Consider the following 5610-nt stretch of genomic DNA (forward strand, 5'->3'; position numbering starts at 1 on the left):
TTCTACCTGTATCTGCCAGGATTTGTACTTAAGTAGGGTGACCACATGGTTATTGTTCAAATAGAGACACTTGGGAGAGGAAAACATAATACTGTTAATAATTAAGGCATAAATAGAGGTGTTTCATGAAAATCAAGATATAAAATGACAGTAGAAATCAAAATAAAATAGGCCAAGTGAGTCACTGAACTTGAATTCCTGCTTGAATTTAAAACTTAGTTTTGTCATCACCAGATCTCTCTAGACATCCTCTGTGTAAATATATGTAAATATATTTCAGAATGACCTAAGCAAAGCCCCAATTTACCATTCCACACTTCCAACAATGAAAAATTTTTTTCTAAAGTTGTCAAGGAACATATCACACTTTTGCTAAACTCTCATGGTTTTCTCCGTGCTCTTTTCCACTAAGGGTCTTTGTTTTGTATGCTTGTTTTAAATCAAGAACTTAGGGACACCTGGGTAGCTCAGTTGGTTAAGCGTCTGCCTTTGGCTCAAGTCATGATCCCAGAGTCTTGGCACTGAGTCCCATGTCAGGCTCCTTGTTCCTGGGAAACCCATTTTTCCCTCTTCCTGCTGCCCCCTGACCCTAATTTTTCTTTCTCTCTCTGGCAAATAAATAAATACAATCTTTAAAAATAAATCAATAAATCAAGACCTGGAGGTGTACTTACCGAGATAAAAAATATACTCTTAGGCATACAGCTGCATGAATATTCCCACTACATCACAAATATACAGCATATATCCATCATATGACACATTTTCTTTATTTTCTTTAGCAGTCATTTTCCTCTGGCAAAAGTCAGAAACTGGCAACTATTCTTCTGTACCTTTTCTAGGATGTCATAGAAATGAAATTATATAGTATGTAACTTTTAGAGGCTGGCTTCTTTCACTTTGCATAATACAACTGAGATTTGTCTATTCTATTGCATGGATCATTAGTTCATTGTGTTTTAATTAATCTTTCTGCTAAGCAGTATTCCACTGTATAACAGTATCACATATTATCCACTCTCCAGTTGAAGGACATTTGTGTTTTAGGTAGTTGTGTTTATTACCACTGCATCTCTGCCATCCAGATCTTTGAGTGAACATTGTTTTTATTATTTCAGAGGGCCACAATTGTTGGTTTTGATGCTAAATTTTTAATATACTACCAATTTGCTTTCCACGGTGATTGGTTTTCCTTCCTCCCAGAGATATGTTAGAACTCCAGGTGATTCACACTCTCACCTGCAAGTGATTTGGCCATGGCATCGTTTTTATCCATTCTTACAGACATGTGATTCTATCTCATCATAGATCTAACTGGCATTTCCCTGTAAGTAATAACGTTTAACATCTTTGTCGTGCTTATGGATCACCATTTATCTTCTTTTGTGAAGCAGCTGGATAAACCCTATTTTTAATAGTGACCTCTTTCTTATTGTTATGAGTTTCTTCCCTCCTTAAGGGAAAAAAAGGCGGGGGGAGAAGAAGAAAAAAAAGAAAGGGCACCTGCTTGGCTAAATCAATTAAGTAACTGACCCTTGATTTTGGCTTGGGTCATGATCCCAGAGTCATGAGATCAAACCCTGCTTCGGGCTCTGTGCTGGCCATGGAACCTGCTTGGGATTGACTCCCTCCCTCTCCCTCTGCCCCTCCTCACTTGCCTGCTCTCTCTCTCTCTCAAAACAAACAAACAAACAAACAAACAAACAAACAAACAAAACCACAAAGCATCATGTACTTTGGGCACCATTCCTTTGCAAAGAGGTGTGTTTTGCATTTTCTTCCAGTAGTTTATAGTTTGCCCTGGCATTTTCAAAAACATTTTGAAGGAAGAAAATTTAAATTGGATGAAGAATAATTTACCATGTTTTCCTTTATACTTCCTTATACTATCCTTGTACTTGTAGTGTCCTAACCAGGAAATAAATTGTCACTTAACCGAAGGTTGCAAAAATTTTTCTTATAAATTTTATTCAAAAAGTCTTTTAGATTTTTACTTTTATGTCTGTTATCTATTTTATGCTAATTTGTATATATGGTAGAAGGTATGAGTTGAGGTGGGGTTTTGTTTTGTTTTCTTTTGTGTTTTCTTATGGATGTCTAATAGCTCCAGCACTATTTCCTGAAAATACATTCTTTTCTCTATGTGACTGCCTTGGCTTCCTTACCTGACCATATACATGTGTATCAATTTCTGGACTCTTTCATTCTCTCAACCTAGGAGTCTATGCTTTTATCCATACTATACTCACTCAATTGAAGTTAGTCTTAAAATTATGTAGTGCGATTCCTCTTCTAACACTGTTTTTCTCCTTCTTTCTTCTTTTTCTTTTCCTAAAGGCTACTCTAGTTCCTTTGCTTCTCTGTATACATTTTTTTTTACTTCTCAATGATAAATTTATTTAGAATTACAAATATTAAGGATAAAGGGTTCATGCATTTCTTAATCAACAGAACAGTTTAGCTAATTATAAACAGCATTAAATTATACAAACAAATTAGAAAATAATCTCATTTTTGTTTTATGTGCATTAACATATAAAGGTCCCATTTTAAGAGACATCTAAAAGAATCAAAACCACGTCTACAGCTCTACCTTGAACTCCAAATCTGAGAACAATTTTAACGTATTTTGACTTAATAATAGTCTATATCAAAACAAAGAAAATCCCAAATACACACTTTTTAAAGAGATTAATATTTTAGACAGGGTTTTTCATTTAAAAAAAAGAGAAACAACAAAAAAACCCACAACCAAATACACACATTTTTTTCTGCATTTCACAGCACTGGTTATTATATGTGTTTTCCTTATAAAACCTTTTGACTTTATAAATTGTGTATGGTTTGATTTTAAACCGTCAACTCCTTGAAAAGTTGTGCAAATAAAAAAAAATGAAAATAGTGTGTTATCAGTCTTTTTAAATGAGTCTCATAACAATAGCACTTTTTGCCCTGAATTGATGGGAAAAGTCAGGCTAAATCCACTTGCTGAAATGTACCATTTTGCAAATAATTTATTTTTCTGCTGCTCCTTCCTTTTCTTTCAACAGACCAAAAAGTTTCCTTTATAAATTTTGAGAAATTAAAATATTTATGATTATTAAAATGATTTCTAGAGCCATGCCACCCTTCAGGTATCCACCCCACATATTATCAAGGCTGCATCTCCCATGGCTGTTCTGGTGGCTTCCTCCACAAGCAACTTCCTGCCTTTGGAGGTGCTCTCTTCCAGAGTCTGGGTGGGGGAGCTAATTGGACCTCAGCTCTCCACAGTAGATACTTGTCTGAGGGCACAGGCCAAAGAAACAGCTGTCTGTGCCTGTTAACTGAATTCATGCACATTAATAAAGGGGTCTGCACACTCTTCCGTGAAAGCATCTTACCTTCAGACAGTTTTGGGTTTCAGACAGTTTGCCAATAATCATGTAACATAAGTGATGCTACTGAAGCTGAATCGCAGGAAGAAAAATAAACAGAATGCCGGTCAGCAGTGGCGGTTTAAGAAGCATGACAGTATGTTCCAATGCCTTCACTGGAGATGTACAGTTCCCTTGTTTTCCAGCACGTGGGTCATTTGGTGATGGAAGCCGAGGTGAAGGAACACTAGTGTCCTGTGCATCTGCAACAGGGAAGGCTATTTCTCAGTCTCTGTTGGTGTCCTTGGTGGTGAAGGCCTGCAGGCTTCCCATCTGGTTCAGGACGCTCTGAATGTGTGAAACATGGATTTCTACATTACTCTGAAAGCCACTGATATTAGAAGCATCTATTGTACTCCTGATATCATTTAATGAATCTGTAGCTGATTTGAACTCAAAGGAATTCAGCTCTCCTTCTTCTGCCAGACACTTAATTTGTAATAAAATAGGAGTGAGCTGGAGGTTAATTCTGTCAGATTTTCATTCTCAACACGGGGCTATCCAGTGGAGGCACTAGCTGCCAGTCAAGCTCCTGGGCTTTCTCCTCACACCTCCATCTCCTATCCCTGAGCTGGTCCATAGGCTTTCCACTCTGGTCTGGAGAAGGCTCATAGTGGTATTGCTGTACTTCATGTAAAACTTTGTTTAGGTCCTTGTTGAATTGCTTAAGCTCCAGAAGGATGGTTGCATATCTCTGCTGAAATTCAGTGCTGAAAGCATGGGATAAGATTTCAATTGTTCTGCTTTTGTGTTCATTGCTCTTATTTTTTTATATGTTTCTTTTTAATCATGAGAATTTTTGACAACTTGGTCACTTGGATAAGGAATTGTACTGGGAAACCACCTAGTGGTTCAGAGTCAGAGCCAGAAATCTTACTTCTCCAAGGTGACTGCTAGTACATGATCATCATCCATAATTGGTGACTGGAGATGAGGAGTATAATGTAACCTTGGTGGAGTCCTAAAGAATCAGGAAGGTCCCTGTTTTTTTTTCCAAAGGCAGCAACTTGCATTGTCTCATGAGGCTCATTACTAAGATCTTCATAGTCAGGGATGGTATGGGTGCCAAGCTCTGCCCTATCAAAAGTTACTCTATACATAGCATTAAAAGTATCCACAGCAACTATTCGTCCAGTGAAGAGACCGTCATGAACACCACATAATCGAGCTGTAACTTTGGTTCCAATAACCAGGGACAAAGGAATTTCATCGGGGAGATCTTCAAACTGGGAAACATCTGCACTTTTGTTTGTTGTAAGAGTCTTATTTTCTGCCATTTCTGTTTTAATACTATTCTCTCTTCCTCAAAAAATGCACAAGAACATCTCTTTCATTTTCCCATAAGTTGCCTGATTTTTCTACGCTTGTTAACTTTCTTTTTGTTAAATTAGGAAAGTACTCCTCCTGACAAACACAGAAGTCATCATCACTTTCAAACACTTGCTTATCTATGTTTAAGTAGAACCATTCGTATATGCACCATTTATGTGCTTTGGGAAGCTTGAGTAGGTTATGTAATTGGAAACCAAGCTTCTGTGAGGCTTTCTTATCTGCTGAGGACATTGTTGCCATCATTTTCAGTGGGGCCATTGCAACTCTCTGGTTTCTTTTGAGTGACCTTGTATTTGTTTGTCTGTCATCTTCATCGGAAAAGAGACAACTCCGTTTTGAATTTCTGAAAAGCATCTCTGCAGTGGAGCCCATATGCCTGCCTTTCCAAACAGGTGTTTTTTGGTAAAGACCTGTATTTTTACTTCCATGTGTTCAATAAGCTTCCCTCTTTTAACGCACAAAGACTTTTGCAGAAGAGCTCTGGTCAGGCAACTGGAAGAGCTCCAGGCATCTGGAAGAGCTGACTCTATACATTTTAATATCAGCTTGTTGATCTCTTCAAAGCAAACAAACAAATAAATGAAATACCTTGCTTGAATTAAAAAAAAGATTTTATTTAATTATTTGACAGAGAGAGAGAGAGAGAGAGATAGACAGCAAGAGAGTGAACACAAGCATGGGGAGTGGGAGAGGAAGAAGCAGACCCCCTAACAGAGAAGGGATCCTGATGTTAGGCTAGATCCAAGGACCCTGGGATCATGACTGCGGCCAAAGGCAGTTGTCCAACAACTGAACCCCCATCCTTAGATTTAAAAATATATATAATGAATATATATATATATATATATATATATATATATAT

The 5610-nt window shown here is 37.4% G+C and overlaps 1 pseudogene; it reads right to left on the reverse strand.

The window, feature by feature from the left end:
- Nucleotides 1–3641: 3641 nt before the first annotated feature.
- On the reverse strand, nt 3642–5246 carry LOC111139936 (annotated as a pseudogene).
- Between the last annotated feature and the right edge of the window lie 364 nt (nt 5247–5610).

The sequence above is a fragment of the Enhydra lutris genome, unplaced genomic scaffold, assembly GCF_002288905.1.
Source record: "Enhydra lutris kenyoni isolate GAN:26980312 unplaced genomic scaffold, ASM228890v2 scaffoldscaffold126, whole genome shotgun sequence".
NCBI classification, from domain to species: domain Eukaryota; kingdom Metazoa; phylum Chordata; class Mammalia; order Carnivora; family Mustelidae; genus Enhydra; species Enhydra lutris.